This window comes from Coregonus clupeaformis, chromosome 16 (genome assembly GCF_020615455.1).
Source record: "Coregonus clupeaformis isolate EN_2021a chromosome 16, ASM2061545v1, whole genome shotgun sequence".
NCBI classification, from domain to species: Eukaryota; Metazoa; Chordata; class Actinopteri; order Salmoniformes; family Salmonidae; genus Coregonus; species Coregonus clupeaformis.
The window spans coordinates 53,292,704-53,315,627 of NC_059207.1; the positions used below are offsets into that span (position 1 = coordinate 53,292,704).

General features: G+C 44.6%; 1 protein-coding gene across 3 annotated transcripts in view; it reads left to right on the forward strand.

The window, feature by feature from the left end:
• The first annotated feature begins 506 nt into the window (after window positions 1-506).
• The window catches only part of LOC121585171 (amyloid-beta A4 precursor protein-binding family A member 1), a 98,455-nt gene continuing 76,037 nt past the window's right edge, over window positions 507-22,924 (forward strand). For 2 of the 3 annotated variants that reach the window (XM_041901560.2, XM_041901562.2), the window contains exon 1: window positions 507-623. The gene's annotated coding sequence lies outside the window, so the exon portion shown is untranslated. Of the gene's footprint in view, window positions 624-1,359; window positions 1,681-22,924 lie in introns of those variants that run through there. The other variant, XM_041901563.2, reaches the window with a different exon arrangement.

Below are 22,924 nucleotides of genomic sequence, written 5' to 3' on the forward strand. Positions count from 1 at the left end.
AACTTTGTCACTACGTGAGAGGTGGGAAGATAGGTGAAATAGATGAAGAATGGGTAATAGGTGGAAAATATGTAATAAACATGTAGGTAAACTATTTATTACATCTCTGACTAAAACTTCCTTGCTATTCCATTGCCATAGAATACTTCTCTCTTTCACTTCTGCCTATCTAGCTAAATGTTTGGACATCACATGACAGCCTATAAATGGAATCCAATTGTTTCACCATGACTAAGTACAGAACTGACAAGAAGAATGGGGTAAAATTGAACTGACATGCAAAATAGCATGGATAAATGAAACGGACCAGAAATGTGTTGTGTGTTCAACTAGGGTAGACAATATAAGCCTTTCAAGACAGCTGAAGCGGCTGTCCAGTGCTGGACACAATTTCCCCCATTTAAAGATGCTTTGTGCATTGTTTGTAATCTCCCTCTGATGTCACGGTGGCTGGGGAGGAGGGGCTGGGGAGGGAGGCAGCTCGCTCTCAGCACATCACACAGACCGACTGCTGCCCAGCCTAGCCGGGTAGAGTGAGAGAGGTGTGGAACGAAAGATGGTGGAATTGCAGGGAGTGGAACGGACCGCAAGCTTGCAGAAACACCGATATTGAAGCACACGAGGTGAGATGAATTACCTTTGATTCGCGTGAATTGCTTGTGAACGCGCCGTTGAGAGTGCATGCGATATAATGGGGTTTCAAACAGAGCATCACTTCTTTCCGAGTATTTTTGCGAACGAACTGTAGCACTAGCAGAGATTGTCTGGGCGAATGGTACTTGAGGAGTGGCCAGGGTAGTCCAGTCATCCTGCTGCCGATACTTTTTCATGGTCATGGCCAGCAGGAGATTGTTGGTCCAGATAAGGAATACAAGAGTTAGGCAACAATATATAAATGTAGCGGAGGAATAATGTAAACGCCACTTTGTTGTCATGAAACAAACATTCTATGCGGGCGATAGAATATATTCTAGGCCAGGTCATTCATTGGCAGGTGTTCAGAAGGCATTGATAAGCTTCGATCATTTTACAACAATAGAAAATATTAGCTAGAATAAACTACAACAATTTATCTATGGACAACATTATTTTCTAACTTTCAGGAGATACAAAAATGGTGATGATGCTTTCAGTTGCTCAACAAGTGCATTCATTGTTATTCTATTCTCTGTTTTTCAATAAAGAAAATAACAGTGCGTGGCTGCGTGACAGTTAGGCTATAACAGGTTGGATTTGCATTAGGTGCCATGGCATGAGGCTACATCCCGTAACTTGATGGCTTTGCTAATAAATAGGTGTGTTTTTTTCCAAGGGGATGCGGCAGGCAGCCCCTCCTAACCCTGACCAGGCTGGCCACAACAGTCCTATTGATCTGGCTGGGCTGTGGTCTGATTCATCCTGTTTGCAGACTTGGATTCTGTAACAAGTGAGCATTCATTACGATGCGTTTGTAATTGTTACTGCCTCGCAGCTGCCTCGACCGTGGCTAGGTCGGTGTTTTTTTTGCCAAATAGTGCGCTACTGTCTGTAAATTGATGAATGGCGGTCCGGGGCCCGGAATACGCAAGCGCCGTAGGTGCTCCGAATTTTGCATTCCTGACTAATATTCGTCCTAAATTGTCGCCTCGGCTCATCGGTTTCGAAGCAGGTGGCAAGGAAAAAACAAGTGACGTTATTAAGGTAAAATTATTTTATGTCAATGTTTTAGGAGTTGTCTCTGGGTTTTCTATACTCAGAGATCTCGGCTTGCCTGTGTTTTGTCCACCGACTCTAGTCGCGGCGCACTTGTTATCTTCATCCTACGGATGATGCTGCGATGCAGGTCGCAGAAAAGCAGTACCCAGCCTGTATGTCATATGTTGTCTATATGGGTGGATATTGGATTGATTGGCGAATGGTCGGAGGAGGGGGGTTGAAGTTGAAGCTCATATACTGCATTTCTACACAATTTAAAAACACTAAAATGCTATTTGGAAAACTGCGAAAACAAACAAATGACCCCAGCCATTAAATATCACTGCAATATTAGGTTTAAAGGTCTGTGAAACAGTATACAATGTTAACCACTACTCAACCTTATCATAAATGTAGTGTTACTAATTTACTTGTGGAATGGCGCATACAGTGGAACTTGAAATAGATCCATAATACAACTACTCATCACATTAGGAATAGTTGCCTATCTTACATTAGTCTGTAAGTGCGATGATAGATGCATTCAATCTTTTATTAGGCCTATAAAAGGTGACATTTTATGAAACAATTTGGTGAAGAAATTGCTTTCCCAAACTCGAAACTCACATGCTATGAATGTCGGCATTTGAAGTCGGCTTTGTTGTGACTTGATAGATTGCATAGTCATTTTTAAGGCTAATAATATAACTCAATCACTGTTAGCAAAACAGACAGTTCTGAACAGGGGCCACAACTTTGGTTTTAGAAGTGGGGGGACATAATATTATTAGATATACAGTACCTGTCAAAAGTTTGGGCACACCTACTCATTCAATGGTTTTTCTTTATTTTTACTATTTTCTACATTGTAGAATAATAGTGAATGCATCAAAACTATGAAATAACACATATGGAATCATGTAGTAACCAAAAAAAGTGTTAACCAAATCAATATATTTTATATTTGAGATTCTTCAAAGTAGCCACCCTTTGCCTTGATGACAGCTTTGCATACTCTTGGCGTTCTCTCAACCAGTTTCATGAAGAACGCTTTTCCAACAGTCTTGATGGAGTTCCCACATACAGTTGAAGTCGGAAGTTTACATACACCTTAGCCAAATACATTTAAACTCAGTTTTTCACAATTCCTGACATTTAATCCTAGTAAAAAGTCCCTGTCTTAGGTCAGTTAGGATCACCACTTTATTTTAAGAATGTGAAATGTCCCCATGTGCAGTTGCAAACTGTAGTCTGGCTTTTTTATGGCGGTTTTGGAGCAGTGGCTTCTTCCTTGCTGAACAGCCTTTCCGGTTATGTTGATATAGGACTCGTTTTACTGTGGATATAGATATTTTGTACCTGTTTCCTCCAGCATCTTCATAGGGTCCTTTGCTGTTGTTCTGGGATTGATTTGCACTTTTCGCACCAAAGTACGTTAATCTCTAGGAGACAGAACGTGTCTCATCCTGAGCGGTATGACGGCTGCGTGGTCCCATGGTGTTTAAACTTGCATACTATTGTTTGTACAGATGAACGTGGTACCTTCAGGCGTTTGGAAATTGCTCCCAAGGATGAACCAGACTTGTGGAGGTCTACAAATTTTTTTCTGAGGTCTTGGCTGATTTCTTTTGATTTTCCCATGATGTCAAGCAAAGAGGCACTGATTTTGAAGGTAGGCCTTGAAATACATCCACAGGTACACCTCCAATTGACTCAAATGATGTCAATTAGCCTATCAGAAGCTTCTAAAGCCATTACATCATTTTCTGGAATTTTCCAAGCTGTTTAAAGGCACGGTGAACTTAGTGTATGTAAACTTCTGACCCACTGGAATTGTGATACAGTGAATTATAAGTGAAATAATCTGTCTGTAAACAATTGTTGGAAAAATTACTTGTATCATGCACAAAGTAGATGTCCTAACCGACTTGCCAAAACTAGTTTGTTAACAAGAAATTTGTGGAGTGGTTGAAAAACGAGTTTTAATGACTCCAACCTAAGTGTATGTAAACTTCCGACTTCAACTGTATGCTGAGCACTTGTTGGTGTCACGTTCGTTGAGAGACGGGTCAGACCAAGGTGCAGCGTGGTATGCGTACATATTTATTAATGAAGATAAACACTTGACAAAACAACAAAAGTAACGTGAAGTCCTATGGGCTATACTCACAACAAGCCTAACAAAAACACAAGTCAAGTGTCACGCCCTGGCTCTGGGGACACTTGTATGTTGAGCCAGGGTGTGAGTTTCATTTGTGTCTAGTAGTTGTATTTCTAGGTTGGCCAGAGTGGTTCCCAATCAGAGGCAACGAGTGTCAGCTGTTGCTGGTTGTCTCTGATTGGGAACCATATTTAGACAGGCTGTTTCCCACAGTGGTGGTGGGATCTTGTTCTAGTTGGTTTTGTGTTAGACCGTGAGCTGTCACGTTATCGTTTTGTTCGGTTAATCACTAAATAAAGAGTATGTTCGTCTTCAACGCTGCGCCTTGGTCCTCCTCTGTTCCCGACGATCGTGACAGAAGATCCCACCAGAACTGGACCAAGCAGCGGGTCCAGGAGCCATCGCCAGGGAAATCTCTGGCGGATATCCAGCGCCTCCTCGACTGGGTCAAGCCGGGTGAGCAAGAGAGGGGCTTGACGTGGAAGCAGAAGGGCGAAAGTCTGGCGAGAAGTATGGAGACCTGGTCCACGGTTAGGAGAGAAGCCCAGACATTTTTTAGGGGGGGGCTAACGCCGTGGATGACGGGGCAGCAGGAGACCGCGATAGAGCGGCCCAGCGGGTTGGCAGAGAAGGCCGCCAGGTTACGGGGGCCACTGGTCAAAGAGGGGAAGGAAGGTGTAGAGGCACGGCGAGAGGTACTGGGGTGTGTTACCAGTCCGGTCCGGCCCGTTCCAGATCCCAGCGTAGGGCCAGTGGTGTGTGTCCCCAGTACGGTCCGGTCTGTTCCTGCTCCCCGCACCAAGCCAATGGTGCGCGTCGCCAGCCCGGCCCGTCCTGTTCCTGCTCCCCGCACCAAGCCAATGGTGCGCGTCGCCAGCCCGGCCCGTCCTGTTCCTGCTCCCCGCACCAAGCCAATGGTGCGCGTCGCCAGCCCGGCCCGTCCTGTTCCTGCTCCCCGCACCAAGCCAATGGTGCGCGTCGCCAGCCCGGCCCGTCCTGTTCCTGCTCCCCGCACCAAGGCAATGGTGCGCGTCGCCAGCCCGGCCCGTCCTGTTCCTGCTCCCCGCACCAAGCCTATGGTGCTCGTCGCCAGCCCGGCCCGGCCCGTTCCTGCTCCCCGCACCAGGCCAATGGTGCGCGTCGCCAGCCCGGTCCGGCCCGCTCCTGCTCCCCACACCAAGCCAGTGGTGTGCGTCGTCAGTCCGGCACGGCCCGTGCCTGTTCCCCACACCAAGCCAGTGGTGTGCGTCGTCAGTCCGGCACGGCCCGTGCCTGTTCCACCGGTGCCTGGTCCGGCACCGGTCAGCTGCTTCACGCCGGAGCTAGAGCAATCCGCTCCACCAGTGTGCAGTCCAGCTCCGGCCAGCGAGGCCAGACCAGACCAGGGGTACTTTGGGGGGTTGGAGAGGGAGTGGGGATCAGGCCCGGAGCCGGATCCGCCGCCAAGGCGGAGTGCCCACCCGGTCCCTCCCCTGTGGTATTTAGTTGGCGCGGTCGGAGTCCGCGCCTTTAGGGGGGGGTACTGTCACGCCCTGGCTCTGGGGACACTTGTATGTTGAGCCAGGGTGTGAGTTTCATTTGTGTCTAGTAGTTGTATTTCTAGGTTGGCCAGAGTGGTTCCCAATCAGAGGCAACAAGTGTCAGCTGTTGCTGGTTGTCTCTGATTGGGAACCATATTTAGACAGGCTGTTTCCCACAGTGGTGGTGGGATCTTGTTCTAGTTGGTTTTGTGTTAGACCGTGAGCTGTCACGTTATCGTTTTGTTCGGTTAATCACTAAATAAAGAGTATGTTCGTCTTCAACGCTGCGCCTTGGTCCTCCTCTGTTCCCGACGATCGTGACATCAAGATCCCACAACTAAGGTAGGCAACCAGGCTACTTAAGTATGATCCCCAATCAGAGACAACGAGCGACAGCTGCCTCTGATTGGAAATCACACCCGGCCAAACATAGAAAGATCAACCTAGATCTTCAACATAGAAATACACTAACATAGATCTCAACAGAAAACTCACACCCTGACCCAACCAACAAGAGTTCTCTCGATCAGGGCGTGACAGTTGGCTGCTTTTCCTTCACTCTGCGGTCCAATTCATCCCAAACCATCTCAATTGGTTTGAGGACGGGTGATTGTGGAGGCCAGATCATCTGATGCATCACTCCATCACTCTCCTTCTTGGTCAAATAGCCCTTACACAGTCTGGAGGTGTGTTTTGGGTCATTGTCCTGTTGAAAAACAAATGATAGTCCCACTAAGCACAAACCAGATGGGATGGTGTATCGCTGCAGAATGCTGTGGTAGCCATGCTGGTTAAGTGTGCCTTGAATTCTAAATTAATCACAGATAGTGTCACCAGCAAAGCACCCCCACACCATCACACCACCTCCTCCATGCTTCATGGTGGGAACCACACATGCGGAGATCATCCATTCACCTACTCTGCGTCAAACAAAGACACGGGGGTTGTAACCAAAAATCTCAAATTTTGACTCATCAGATCAAAGGACATATTTCCACCGGTCTAATGTCCATTGCTCGTGTTTCTTGGCCCAAGCAAGTCTCTTCTTGTTATTGGTGTCCTTTATTAGTGGTTTCTTTGCAGAATTCGACCATGATGGCCTGATTCACGCGGTCTCCTCTGAACAGTTGATGTTGAGATGTGTCTGTTACTTGAACTCTGTGAAGCATTTATTTGGGCTGCAATCTGAGGTGCAGTTAACTCTAATGAACTTATCCTCTGCAGCAGAGGTAACTCTGGGTCTTCCTTTCCTGTGGCAGTCCTCATGAAAGCCAGTTTCATCATAGTGCTTGATGGTTTTTGCGACTGCACTTGAAGAAACTTTCAAAGTTCTTGAAATGTTCCGCATTGACTGACCTTCATGTCTTAAAGTAATGATGGACTGTCATTTCTCTTTGCTTATTTGAGTTGTTCTTGCCATAATATGGACTTCATCTTTTACCAAATAGGGCTATCTTCTGTATACCACCCCTACCTTGTCACAACACAACTGATTGGCTCAAAGAAGGAAATAAATTCCATAAATTAACTTTTAACAAGGCACACCTGTTAATTGAAATGCATTCCAGGTGACTACCTCATGAAGCTGGTTGAGAGAATGCCAAGAGTGTGCAAAGCTGTCATCAAGGCAAAGGGTGGCTACTTTGAAGAATCTCTAATATAAAATATATTTGTTTAACACTTTTTTGGTTACTACATGATTCCATATGTGTTATTTAATAGTTTTGATGTCTTCACTATTATTCTACAATGTAGAAAATAGTAAAAAATAAAGAAAAACCCTGGAATTAGTAGGTGTGTCCAAACTTTTGACTTGTACTGTATCTTTTTTTATCCAGTCATATAAAGACTCCAAACCGCCTACCCGACCGCTTGGAGGCGTCCGCATGGTCCTAAAGCACACCGTTGCCTCGTTTTGTATCACATTCCAATGACAAAACTGGGGGGGGGGGATGCAATTTCAGAATGTGGGTCCCCCTGTCCCCAGTGAAATATGTGTCCCTGGTTCTGAACATTGCATGCCTGAGCTCAGTGAAAGACTAAGTCTGATCAGAGACGTTTCTTCTCCTTTCTTTGCACAAGAAATGTGGCCTTTTATAAACACATTTCATGCAATTCTACTACGCTTTATATGACTGGAGACATAAGCAACATATTTTCAATGTGCGCTATTTCTATGCTTCCCATTCTTACATTTTGTTTTTGTGTGGCCAAATCATACTCTCTGGTGTATTATTTTGAATGATTTTATTTATTTCTTTATAGGCATTTTGTAAATATATTGCTAATTTAATTCAATTTACTTTAGAGGTAAATCTTCTCGTAGCCTGTTGGACACGACGCCTATGTCGACATCAATGTGAAAGTAACCGGTGCATAAAACAGCTGGCTGCAGGGTTTACAAGGCCAAGTTAAAATACCGACATCAAATTCAAAGCAATGAGCGCGCTGCCTTAACGGCTGACAGGCAAAGCAAACTATGCTCTCCGCTCTCTGCTGTGAGAAAGGCGCACAGGCTGGCAGCTTCTCTCTCAGCGATGCTCCGCATGGTCCTAAAGCCAGCTTTTAATTACACTAAACAGCCTTTACATTTTAGGCAGGATTGGAATGATTTAGTCTACTTTTTTATAGCCTACTTTGACATTTTTTGTCTTGAGCTAGTGTATGGCGCCTGCCATACCCAACTGTCACCCCTCTTGACACCCCTCTTGATGTTCATGATGACAGTAATCAAACCCCTTCAAAGAGACATAGATATGCATTATGTGCATTTGATGAAAAGGCTGCTTCTGTTAAATGTTTATGCCACAGATACTAGCCCTACAGTGTTGCTAAATAAGTCTTACTTCCCCCAATTAATCCTATAGTCTTTTGAGATTAGCGGGTGTGTGTTTGTTTAGGCTATCAGCATAAGAAGCATATGGCGTGTGCAGTCCGAGGGAGGGTAAGTCCAGAAATATATCACTGCTTTAATAGGATTGCAGAATTCTTGATCCTCTCCTTCCATGTTGAGCTAGTAAGCTGTGTAATTGCTGAATAGGATGTATTATAAATGGTTCATCACCATGGAAATGGTCATAAACAGGACAGGATTGATATCTAATTGAAATAGACTAATATGCTTAGTCCAGTGGTCAGCCTGTTCCGAGCTGGGTGTGTGCAGGCTTTTGTTCCAGTCCAACACTGGCTGACACGCCTGATTCAATAATCAATGTCTTGTCGAGCAGTTGATAAGTTGAATCAGGTGTGTTATTGCTGGGCTGGAGTAATATTCTGCACACCCAGTAGCTCTTTAATCGATTATGGAAATGTTATGGAAATGAAGGAGATGTATGATCGTCATTGATTCTGGCATTTGACTCTAGTGTGTGCATTTGATTTCTGCGGCTCTCTCTATTTGTCTATGTGTTAGGTGTCTGTCTGTCTGTCTGTCTGTCTGTCTCTGCTCTCCATCCATCTATCAACAACAAGTAGGGTGCTTCTCTTCTCCCCAGCCCTGATTGCCTTGGCCAGCCTCTCAACATGTTAGCCATTGATTGCCATTGATTGCCATTGATTGCTTGTTTCCTCGTCCCTCCCTGCATATTGGCATTGGCAACCTGCAATCAGCAGCCTACAAAGACTGCTGCTGCTTTAAAATTAAAATAAAACATGTTGGCAGCTCTAGTTAGGGCAGCCATTTCCCTTTGGCAAACACTCAAGTGCATTTGTCTTGGAAAGTCGAGAAGGAAGGGGGTAGAGCTCACAGATCAGAAATGCCCTTTCTCTGGGTAGAGGAGGGGGAGAGGAGGAGAGTGGAGGAGTGAGGCTGTATTTCCCTGGTGTGTAAGGCCAATCTATGACCTTTCACTGGAGCCGTCTGTCTGTCCCTGTTTCAGAAAGAGATGTGATTGGTGGACAGCAGGCAGAATGAGACATGATTGCAGCTATTTCAGAATGAGATGTGATTGGTTGAACAGCAGGCGTACTAACATGGCAGGCTTTCTGATGGGGTGGAGGTTGTCAAGAGGAAGAATGCTACACAAGCTGAGAGATACGAGTGAAGGAGGGGAGGAGAGAGAAGAAGGGAGGGGGTAGAGAGATGGAGGGGGAGTGAGGAGAGGAGAGGGAGAGTGAGAGATGGGGACTCTGACCTACAGAGAGGACTTCTGGCATGAACACCCCCTCCCCTTCCTACCTCCCCTCTCGCCTCCCCTCTGAGATATGGAAGTCAGAGTTGTGGAATTGGTTTCCATGACTCCTTTTCTCTCCAAGGAGAGAGACGGTGTGTGTTTAGCACTCTGCATGGTCCTTTTTCAGAGGCGAAAATGCACATCTGTTATTGACCAGCATGTTGAGAGATATAGCATATGTCGGGCTAGTATCAATATCACTCTACTAATTCACACACAGCTGTTCATTCACACACACACACACACACACACACACACACACACACACACACACACACACACACACACTCACTCACTCACTCACTCACTCACTCACTCACTCACACTCTCTCTCTCTCTCTAGTCCTTCACACACAGAAAGCTCCTCTAGCAGGGACGTAATTGTCATCCATCTCATTCATCCCTGGTGATGGATTGTGTTGAGCCAGTCAGTGCCCTTCATTGAGCGGTGTGCTAACAGGCAGCAGCATCCTAGTGTACCGGAGCTAGTAAACCAAGTTATAGCCCTAGTGCAGCAACTAACCTAGCCTGATTCACACTGGAAGGCCCCACCTGTACTGTACTGTACTGTACGGGCCTGCATATTTGCTTGGATGCGTAACCAGGCCAGCCCAGTACAGGTATTACAGACTTGGCTTGGCTCAGGAGTGTGAAAAGATGTGAAAACAACCTAGAGCTCATAATAGCTCTGTAATACCTCTATTAATAGCTATACCTCATAAAGTCAAACCAACTATAGTATTGTTCCCTGATCCCCTAGTGGGAGTCCCAGATACACATGTTAATTGATAAAGTAATTCAATTCATTATCGTTGTGGGGTCCAACCAACCAGCTCATCTGCATTTCATCGCCAAGACTCTGACTCCATACACACACACACACAGCTTCTTTTCAGGTCTGAAAATTAAATTGTCCAATATTGCTATTATTTTGGGGACCCTTAAAGATTTTGTCGGAGGAGGCGTTTTTAATTTGTAATTCTTCACCATAAGTGTTTCATTGTCTGTCTCTCTTATAATGGTTGTTAGTTTAATTGCAGTACTGTCAGTGTCTCTTATCATTCTTAGCAGTCGTGTTCTCAGTTACTCACTGTCAACGTCTGCACTGGCTGGCTACTCACACTCCTCTCTGCTACCCACACTCCTCTCTGCCTGTCACGTACGTTAAGGAACGGGACGGACCAAGGTGCAGCGTGAAAGGCGTACATATTTATTAAAGAATAAACACACGACACAGTAACCAAAATAACAAAACTTAACCTTGACGGTCCAAAGGCTAACACACAAGCCTAAAACAGGAACACAACAAAAACCCACAACACAGGCAGGAAAACTGGCTGCCTAAGTATGATCCCCAATCAGAGACAACGAGCGACCGCTGCCTCTGATTGGGAACCACACCCGGCCAAACATAGAAATACAAACCTAGAAATTCACACCCTGACCAAACTAGCTAGAGTTCTATAGGCCAGGGCGTTACACTGCCATATAGATTACTCCTTTTAATTTACTCTCCAGTGGAGTGATAACAAGAGGAGGAGAGACGTTTTGGAGATTACAATCAGAGATAGTCTATTACAATTATGAAAATGACGTGGTTTCTCCTCTCCAGATGCATTTTCATGTTTCTCACAATACAGTATGTTGTGTTTGTTTCCATTTAATAAACAGGTTGATGGCTCATCCCCACATGGTTTGGGTATTTCAGTAATTTATGTATATGAAACATAACAAAAAAACTATACATCACAGTTTACGGTAGTCATTAGTCAAAACCCCAGCTATTCACGAAAGTAACCATGATTGAAAAAGAAGGGTGATCAAACCTTTAATTTCTGGCATACTATTTCCCCGAGTCTATTAGCCACATCCAGTGTTTCCACTTAATAATAATATGCCATTTAGCAGACGCTTTTATCCAAAGCGACTTATAGTCATGCGTGCATATATTTTTACAAATGGATGGTCCCAGAAATCTAACCGACAATCCTGGCGTTGCAAGCATCATTCTCTACCAACTGAGCCATACAGGACCCCTCACTGGGTTAGTAATATTATGTGGGAAGGAGCTGTTGGGCCTATATTATACGTTAAGCAGTGTCCTTCCCTCCCTGCCACCCTGCCTGCCTCCCTCCATCCCTGTCTCCCTGTCTCCTTCCCTCCCTGCCACCCTGCCTGCCTCCCTCCATCCCTGTCTCCCTGTCTCCTTCCCTCCCTGCCACCCTGCCTGCCTCCCTCCATCCCTGTCTCCCTGTCTCCTTCCCTCCCTGCCACCCTGCCTCCCTCCATGCCTGGTGGAGGAGCTGATGTGAGGCAAGGGAAGTGTAGTACATTATACTATACAGTGGCTGTCTGTACTGTAGCCCAAATGGTGTTGGTTTTTAAGTGTAGTGTTTTACCACACTGTAAAGGGGTTGCCGTGAATACTCAACCGTTTAAGATTTGCTGCTACTCCAATCAGTCCCCTATACATTTTTTATTGATGGGGGCACTATTACCACATAGGAGTTAAATTGGTACAGCACTCCCACTAACGGGTGAAATAAATATAGGGTCATAGCTAGAAGGGATCCAGCTTTTGTCAAATGAACGTCAAACGTTGAAATGTTTTGCATTTTAGCTAACCCTAACCCTTTTCCTAACCTGCTACATTAATTATCCTAACCTGCTGCGTAAATTCTCCTAACCTGCTACGAAAAGTAAAATCTGACGTTAATTTGACAAAAGCTGGAACCCTTCTAGCCATGACCCAAATATAGCCTCAAAATAGGTTAATGAGCCAGAAACAACAATACCATACACCCACTAGTGGCCAAAATATTTTTGCCGCTCTAAAAATACGGTAGGGTGCTGTATTCTGCGGGGTGGAATTACAGTACCATTCAGAATACAGCAATTATTTCCCGCCCACACCATGTGTCCACAATGCACCGTCATTTACAGTATGCTGCAGTAAAACGTTTCACAGTATTTTACTGTTAATAATACCCCAAATTACAGTATGAATTACAGTTTTCCGTTACAGTGCACTTATTCAGACAGTACGGAAATTAGATGGGGAGACAGGCAAGTGGGAGAATCAGTGGGAAGGGTGGACACAGGGATTGAACACTGGTCTCCGTAGGGGAGTCTTATATGTAACATGTGCCGTGTGGTGGACAGTTCTGCACAGCCCAGTGGTATTGGAAGAGCTTTGCTAGGCCTCAGGGGGCTCTGCCCTTGCTTTATAATGTCATATTGTGTGTGTGTGTGTGTGTGTGTGTGTGTGTGTGTGTGTGTGTGTGTGTGTGTGTGTGTGTGTGTGTGTGTGTGTGTGTGTGTGTGTGTGTGTGTGTGTGTGTGTGTGTGTGTGTGTGTGTGTGTGTGTGTGTGTGTGTGTGTGTGTGTGTGTGTGTGTGTGTGTGTGTGTGTGTGTGTGTGTGTGTGTGTGTGTGTGTGTGTGTGTGTGTGTGGGTGGGTGGGTGGGTGGGTGGGTGGGTGGGTGGGTGTGGGTGGGTGTGTGGGTGGGTGCCAGGGAGGGAGGCTGCTAACACACATGTCTGAGGAAGGGCCAACCGGGGGACATATAATCTTATTAATCCACTCTCTCTTTCTCTCTTCCTCATCCCATTCTCTCTCCCTCTTTCACTCCCTCATCCTCCTTTGCCATTTCTGTTACTGCTCTCTCGCTTGCTCTCCCTCTCTTCCCCCTCTCCCTCTTTCTCTCTCTCTCTCACCCGCCCCACTCTCTCTTTCTCTCTCTCTTACTCCCATCAGCAATTTCTTATGTTTTATTTGTTCTCCCCTCATCCCCCTTTCTCTCTCTCTGTAGACACATTTAATCTTTCTCTCAGGGTTGGCCCATGTCATTTCAGCAAGCCATGACACCCAGATTGTTTCAGATTGTTCTGAAATGGTTTCTGTAGTTAGAATCAGATAAGATTAGTATTCCTGCAATTATTTTTGTTTTAAGACAATTTGGACTTGATTGCACCCAAATTAGCGATTTCAATTGATAGGATTCATATAATATTCAATAAATGATTAAGATGTGAGGAATCCAAATAAATTGTCAAAAGCCATCCACGGACCCCCCAAACTCCACACCAAGCCCACCCAATGGCCAGTATACAGTATATTTTCCCTATGTTTGACAAGTAGTATGAAGCTGTGGCTTGGAGTATTGTTTATTTATACTATGTACAATAGGTGATGTTTTTTTTCTTCCTGTTCAGATAAATTGAGGTCACTTGCATTTCCCCCCATAAATTAATGTGTAAGTACCATGTTTTGGCCACTGTTCCTGCTACTACCACAACCTTTTATCAATTTTGCAGGTCTCTTGTGTTTATCAAATGGATCACAACGTTTTCTTTGCAACTTTGGGTTGAAAACCAATAGCTTTTTCTCACAATGAAAATAGATTGTGTAGTCATCCTCAAAAGTCAAGCCAGTCCTCCATGAAAGCAATTCAGTTTGTCCTTCTCTTAGCATCCTAATGCTTCAACCAAACTCTCCTTGAATAGTCCAACAAGTGACAGCTCTCTGAGAGGGCTATCCCTATGGTGCAATTCTCATATGATGCCCAAATATTTTATGACAACCCTAATAAAAGAATACAATTATAAACCATTGCATGTCAGTCTTATGTTTTTCAATAACATTATTAGAAAACAACTCTATATGTTGTGTTATATTTACCGTTAAACCCAACCCATTACAATTGCAAAAAACTATACAGCAGTAGTCCCCAACCGATCGATCTGTAAAGCATCCCCAAACATTTCTGTAAAAAAAACTACGATAAAGCCTTGCGTTCCTATTTTGGATTCGTTTCGCGCCGTTTGCGGTAAGTGCACCTGATTCAGCAGCCCTAGCGCCGGGAAGGCAAAGTGTTTCCATTTTGAACCATTTCATGTGTCTGATGGTAGAACTCCGCCTACTCGGCAGGCCCAGAGAGCAAATCAAGTGCACCTATATGCCTACCGCTGGCAGATCAGATAGCGCAGATCACCGTGGCTGTAAAAAGAAGCCTCAAATGCTCAGCAAAATTGATACTGTGAGATTTCAAAACTTTTAAAACCATGATTAGAGAGAGACTCAACAAATACAGCATAGAGCTGCTGTTTTTATGAGAAGCCTAAGTTCATGTTTAAGTTGCTATTCAGTTCCACATCTTTATAAGGCATAAAATGTGCGTTCTTCTTACTTCCACCCATGCTACAACCCAGTGGTGGAAAAAGTACCCAATTGTCATACTTAAAAGTAAAGATACCTTAATAGAAATTAACTCAAGTAAAAAAAAGTCACCCAGTAAAATACTACTTCAGTAAAAGTCTAAAAGTATTTGGTTTTAAATATACTTAAGTATCAAAAGTAAATGTAATTGCTAAAATATACTTAAGTATCAAAAGTACAAGTATAAATCTTTTCTAATTCCTTATATAAAGCAAACCAGATGGCATCATTTTCTTGTTATTTTTTTATTTACAAACGAAGCATGTGTTTAGTGAGTCTGCCAGATCAGAGGCAGTAGGGATGAACTGGGATGTTCTCTTGATAAGTGTGTGAATTAGGCAATTTTCCTGTCCTGCTAAGCATTCAAAATGTAACGAGATTTTTGGGTGTCAGGGAAAATTTATGTAGTAAAAAGTACATAATTTTCTTTAGGAATGTAGTAAAATAAAAGTAAAAGTTGTCAAAAATATAAATAGTAAAGTAAAGTATAGATACCCCAAAAAACTACCTAAGTACTTTACACCACTGATACAACCAGCACTGCAGCTGCAATGAATGAGGATTAAAGGGTGTGACAATAGCAGGAACAGTGGCATTTAGTGAGCAAAACCTTGCATTTTCACACTTATTTATGGGGAAAATGCAAGTGACTTCAATGGCTAATTTTTCTGAACAGCAGAAAAAACCCATCACCAAATTCACTGAGAATACACTTAGTGTGTTGTGAATTCTGTAATGAATGTATTGTAATGTAAAATTGTATAACTGCCTTAATTTTGCAGGACCCCATGAAGAGTAGATGCTGCCTTGGCAGCAGCTAATGGGGATCCATAATAAATACATATACAAATACATAGTATGAATAAACAATATTCCAAGCTGCAACTTCATACTACTTCTCAAACATAGAGAACTGACGGGCCGCCCCCAGGTGGTAAGGGTAGGTAACAACACATCTGCCACGCTGATCCTCAACACGGGGGCCCCTCAGGGGTGCGTGCTCAGTCCCCTCCTGTACTCCCTGTTCACCCATGACTGGATGGCCAGGCACGACTCCAACACCATCATTAAGGATGCAGACGACACAACAGTGGTAGGCCTGATCACAGACAACGATGAGACAGCCTATAGGGAGGAGGCCGTGTGGTGCCAGGATAACAACCTCTCCCTCAACGTGATCAAGACAAAGGAGATGATTGTGGACTACAGGGGGAAAAAAGAGGACTGAGCATGCCCCCATTCTCATCGACGGGGCTGAAGTGGAACAAGATGAGAGCTTCACGTTCTTTGGTGTCCACATTACCAACAAACTAACATGGTCCAAACACACCAAGACAGTCGTGAAGAGGGCACGACAAAGCCAAAGATTTGGCATGGGTCCTCAGATCCTCAAAAAGTTCTACAGCTGCACCATTGAGAGCATCCTGACTGGTTGCATCACCGCCTGGTATGGCAACTGCTCGGCCTTCGACCGCATGGCACTACAGAGAGTAGTGCGTACGGCCCAGTACATCACTGGGGCCAAGCTTCCTGCCATCCAGGACCTCTATACATATCGGATTTTCTGCCGGAATGACTGGACCCTAGCGCCGGATCATCGCAACCAGCTAGCTGCAACCAAATGGCTGTTGTCGTTGGCTAATTACCATTGCCCCTTAGCAAGCACCAGTTAGCCTTGAGCTAGCCTCAAGCCAGGCCCATCTCCCGGCTATCTACCTCTCTGTCAACCGGACGGGACCTCCTAGTGTTGACACGGAGCCCCGCCGATCCAACACGACTGGTTTGCCGACGAAATCGTCTGATGTGATTTCAACAGGCTTCCCGTTACGACGTCGACCACGAAGATCCATCTGCTAGCCCCGGCCCGCTAGCACACGCAAGCCGGGCCTCTTGCTCGCCAGTGCTGTAGCAGCCCCCAAACTACCTCCGAACTCTCCTATTGCTGTTCACCGGACCTTATGATAACTCATCTATACAGCTGATGCCTGCTGAACTGTTCCTTTATACGGTACCGCATCCTGTTTATGTTTAGCCTTAAACTTTGTCGCCATTACCAGCTGTTGTCTTAGCTCTCTCGAATAACACCTGTGATTGCTTTATGCCTCTCTCCCATGTCAATATGCCTTGCTTATTGCTGTTTCGGTTATTTCTTATTGTACTATTTCACTGTAGAGGCCCCAGCCCAGCTCAACCTGCCTTAGACAGCTCCTTTGTCCCACCCCCCATACACGCGGAGACCGACTCAGTCGATGCCTCCAGTGATGCTATCTCTTTCATCGTTACCCAATGCTTAGGTTTACCTCCACTGTACTCATATCCTTCCATATCCTTGTCTGTACATAATGCCCTGAATCTATTCTACAACGCCCGGAAATCTGCCCCTTTTTTTCTCTGTACCCAACGCACTAGAAGACCAGTATCTTTATTCTACTCCTCCTCTGTTCCTCTGGTGATGTAGAGGTTAACCCAGGCCCTGTAGCCCCCAGTATCACTCCTACTCCCCAGGTGTTATCATTTGTTGACTTCTGTAACCGTAAAAGCATTGGTTTCTTGCACGTTAACATCCGAAGCCTCCTCCCTAAGTTTGAGTTATTCACTGCGTTAGCACACTCTGCCAACCCTGATGTTCTAGCAGTGTCTGAATCCTAGCTTAGGAAGGCCACCAAAAATTCTGAAATGTCCATCCCCAACTACAACATCTTCCGTCTCGATAGAACTGCCAAAGGGGGTGGGGTTGCAATCTACTGTAGAGATAGCCTGCAGAGCTCTATCATACTATCCAGGTCTGTGCCCAAACAGTTTGAGCTTCTACTCTAAAAATCCACCTTTCCAGAAATAAGTCTCTCACTGTTGCCGCTTGCTACAGACCACCCTCAGCCCCGAGCTGTGCCCTGGACACCATATGTGAACTGATTGCCCCCCATCTATCCTCAGAGTTCGTACTGCTTGGTGACCTAAACTGGGATATGCTTAACACCCCGGCCAACCTACAATATAAACTAGATGCCCTCAATCTCACACAAATTATCAACGAACCTACCAGGTACAACCCAAAATCTGTAAACATGGGCACCCTCATAGATATCATCCTGACAAATTTACCCTCTAAATACACCTCCGCTGTCTTCAACCAGGATCACAGCTATCACTGCCTTATTGCCTGCGTCCGTAATGGGTCCGCGGTCAAACGACCACCCCTCATCACTGTCAAACGCTCCCTAAAACACCGGGTTTCCTGGATGGATATTGACCTCATTCCGTCAGTAGAGGATGCCTGGTTGTTCTTTAAAAGTGCTTTCCTCTCAATCTTAAATAAGCATGCCCCATTCAAAAAATTCAGAACTTAGAACAGATATAGCCCCTGGTTCTCCTCAGACTTGACTGCCCTTGACCAGCACAAAAACATCCTGTGGCGTACTGCATTAGCATCGAATAGCCCCCGCGATATGCAACTTTTCAGGAAAGTCAGGAACCAATATACACAATCAGTTAGGAAAGCAGAGGCTAGCTTTTTCAAACAGAAATTTGCATCCTGTAGCACTAACTCCAAAAAGTTTTGGGACACTGTAAAGTCCATGGAGAATAAGAGCACCTCCTCCCAACTGCTCACTGCACTGAGGCTAGGAAACACTGTCACCACCGATAAATCTACAATAATCAAGAATTTCAACAAACATTTTGCTACGGCTGGCCATGCTTTCCACCTGGCTACCACTCCCCCGGCAACCAGCTCTGCACAGAGATTGGAAAACTGCCGCAGTCATCCCCCTCTTCAAAGGGGGTGACACTCTAGATCCAAACTGTTATAGACCTACAGTGAGGGAAAAAAGTATTTGATCCCCTGCTGATTTTGTACGTTTGCCCACTGACAAAGAAATGATCAGTCTATAATTTTAATGGTAGGTTTATTTGAACAGTGAGAGACAGAATAACAACAACAAAAATCCAGAAAAACGCATGTCAAAAATGTTATAAATTGATTTGCATTTTAATGAGGGAAATAAGTATTTGACCCCCTCTCAATCAGAAAGATTTCTGGCTCCCAGGTGTCTTTTATACAGGTAACGAGCTGAGATTAGGAGCACACTCTTAAAGGGAGTGCTCCTAATCTCAGTTTGTTACCTGTATAAAAGATACATGTCCACAGAAGCAATCAATCAATCAGATTCCAAACTCTCCACCATGGCCAAGACCAAAGAGCTCTCCAAGGATGTCAAGGACAAGATTGTAGACCTACACAAGGCTGGAATTGGCTACAAGACCATCGCCAAGCAGCTTGGTGAGAAGGTGACAACAGTTGGTGCGATTATTCGCAAATGGAAGAAACACAAAAGAACTGTCAGTCTCCCTCGGCCTGGGGCTCCATGCAAGATCTCACCTCGTGGAGTTGCAATGATCATGAGAACGGTGAGGGATCAGCCCAGAACTACACGGGAGGATCTTGTGAATGATCTCAAGACAGCTGGGACCATAGTCACCAAGAAAACAATTGGTAAAACACTACTCCGTGAAGGACTGAAATCCTGCAGCACCCGCAAGGTCCCCCTGCTCAAGAAAGCACATATACAGGCGCGTCTGAAGTTTGCCAATGAACATCTGAATGATTCAGAGGAGAACTGGGTGAAAGTGTTGTGGTCAGATGAGACCAAAATCGAGCTCTTTGGCATCAACTCAACTCGCCGTGTTTGGAGGAGGAGGAATGCTGCCAATGACCCCAAGAACACCATCCCCACCATCAAACATGGAGGTGGAAACATTATGCTTTGGGGGTGTTTTTCTGCTAAGGAGACAGGACAACTTCACCGCATCAAAGGGACGATGGACGGCGCAATGTACCGTCAAATCTTGGGTGAGAACCTCCTTCCCTCAGCCAGGGCATTGAAAATGGGTCGTGGATGGGTATTCCAGCATGACAATGACCCAAAACATACGGCCAAGGCAACAAAGCAGTGGCTCAAGAAGAAGCACATTAAGGTCCTGGAGTGGCCTAGCCAGTCTCCAGACCTTAATCCCATAGAAAATCTGTGGAGGGAGCTGAAAGTTCGAGTTGCCAAAGGTCAGCCTCTAAACCTTAATGACTTGGAGAAGATCTGCAAAGAGGAGTGGGACAAAATCCCTCCTGAGATGTGTGCAAACCTGGTGGCCAACTACAAGATACGTCTGACCTCTGTGATTGCCAACAAGGGTTTTGCCACCAAGTACTAAGTCATGTTTTGCAGAGGGGTCAAATACTTATTTCCCTCATTAAAATGCAAATCAATGTATAACATTTTTGACATGCGTTTTTCTGGACTGATCATGTCTTTGTCAGTGGGCAAATGTACAAATTCAGCAGGGGATCAAATACTTTTTTCCCTCACTGTAGGTTCTAAATAAACAGAGTAAAACTCACGGAAAACTAGTAAAGCTCAAACAAAGTTTATTCACCCAATGGGTCAAACAGCTGCAGAGATAAAGACATGTTTACACAAGTACATATATTTATACCCTCCTACTAGGCGGAGTCAACTCCTTGCACATCTAGACAGCCAATTAATATCTGTTGCTAGTCAGGAACTTAGGTGGTATTTGTGTAATAGAACTGTTCCTTGTCACTTCATTTTACCTGACCTTGGCCCACATTCCTCACTCTTGCCTAATCCACGGCTATCCAACATTATCAGTGACTGAAACCAGACTGTTGCCCTTTGCCCCGCTCCATAGGTTCCATGAGATTTAACAATAACATGTACTGACAGAATGTAAACTTTCTGCACTCCCCCCATTCTATCACTCAGTAACTTTCCACACACCTAGTTCTCATCCACCCTCCATTGACCCACACATATACATTCATTATACATGTAAAGTCATCAATAAGTTCTAGTATGGTAACACGAATAAGTATGTTTCAAGCTAGAATCCAATGGAGGCTAATCCTGGGGGTACAGTGTGTGTGAGCGTGTGTGTGTCTCCAGCATGTTTTCCTTCTGATTTATACCCCTACAAGGGACTCTCCCTCCCTCCCTGACTGTTTGTCAATGCATGGGCTTGCCACACCGTGTCCACATAATTGTATAGGGGATTCCGGTACACACCTTGCAATATTGAAACGTTCCCCTTCTACTCTTCCTCTCTCAATCCTTTGCTGTTGCTGATTTCCTTAGCTGTCCTGTCCTATCCTTCTCCACTGGGTCAGTAGGAACGGCATTGAGCTTTATTTCAATAGTAATCACTCTCTAGAGGAGCTCTGTGGGTTGATATGACTTAACAATGACAGAGACAGGCAAGGTTAGGCCGCATTGTTCAATGTCAGCAGTAGTCGCTGTAACACCAGCTATTCTTTTATTTACCACAGAATGATGCTTCTGTATTCTGTATTGACAACACTAGACTGTACCAGCAGCTAGTAAATGCTCTCCCTCTTCGCCGTTTTCATCTCTTATGCTGAGAAAGAGCTAATGCTGTGTGAGTGTGTGTGTGTGTGCTGTGTGTGTGTGTTGTAGATATCTTTTTGTGAAGAGCTGTCAGGCTACAGGGTAGAAGAGGCAGCATACTGTAAGGGTCAGATGTCTGGTTGGTGTGATTGATGTAGAACAATGAGCTCCTAAAAGTCACACAGTGAGTACGCTACTGTAAATAGAGAATAGGGTGTCATTTGGGATGCATTCGAGATCTCACAGAACCACCTCACAATACAACATGGTCTGTCCATTACAGTCTGATGGTCTGCTGCTGCTGGTATTTACTGTTCAAGACGTATTCCCCTGTCTGCCTCCAATCACACTCAGTGTGAAGCAGGGGACTGAAGCTTTGTTGTTGAGGCTAGCATCACTGTCATGCTGCACTATGTGTACAGTGTTTTTTTCGAGTGTCACGATTCAGAATACAGTCAAATTGAAGTATATTTTTCGTTTATTCAATTGACGTCATGCAGACATGGGATTTGAGGGTAAATGTTTGTTTGTCTTTTTCTCAATCTTAGATGTGTAGACTGTGTCTCAGAGGCCTCTTTTGGATTCCCTTTCCACTCTTTCTCTTTCTTTCTTTTTTCTCTCTCTCGCTTCCTACCTCCCACTCTCTCCTAATGAGCTGTCAGTATGTGGGAGAACCATTCAGGAGCAATGAGACATCCTCACTGGTGAACACACACGCACACACATGCATGCACGGACTTACACCCACACACATATACACACACACACACACACACATACTGTATATACACACACATGAGAATCCATTATATTAGTCTGTGTTGTTAATGGTGATATTTTTTGCCACATTTTTGTTGTTAATTACCCACCTTTTAAATCTCAGCAGTCAATAACTGATATATCTACTCAATAGGGGATGCAGGAAACAAATTACCAAATGGGCTCCACAAACCTAATTAGTTGTTTATCAGTGTTCTTCAAGCTGCTGCTGAAGAGTTTTTGGGAGTGTGTGTGGCACTATATTTTCCAAGGACATGAAGGTGTGTAGTGTAGTGTGCAGGGAAGGACCAGATCATTCAAGATATTTAAAATGGACCAAATATATTTAAAATGTTTTCTCTACCCAGTGCTTTGCTTCACCCTCACCTGGCACTCCTCACTCATGCTTTCCTTATTTCAACTATATGCCCTGGCCACACCAGTGTAGATACCCACAGCAGCTACACACATACACTACTTTAGGCATTGAAACTTGGCACACCTAAGGTGCCCTTGGCTGGATTTAGGTGAGTTAATGTCCATCTAGGGAGTAGCTACGACCTACATATTCATCTATCAATATCTGGGACAGTCCTAGAGCTACAACCGTCTGTCTGGGAACTAGACTGGTATCTTCAAACATTCCCAACTGTGTGTGGGAAGATTAAGTAATAGCACAACTACTACAAAGATATAACTCCAATGAAGCATCTTTAAATACATTTTAGGTTAGGAATACATTTGAAAAAATGAAAAAAGCTTTGAGCTCAAGGACTTTTTAGTAAATGGCCGCCATATTCTCAGTTGGAACAAAATACATTCATCAAAATAGAGGTGCCAAGGCAAGTGGTTGTAGTGAGGGCATGAAGCTATGTCTTTACAGTACATCCTACAGGCCTATTACTCTGCTGTGTTGTAATATCAATAGCATATCAACATAATTGGGTAGACAGAAAACATCTGGCCTGTATAACCTACACATAACCTCTCCTCTGTGCATCAGAC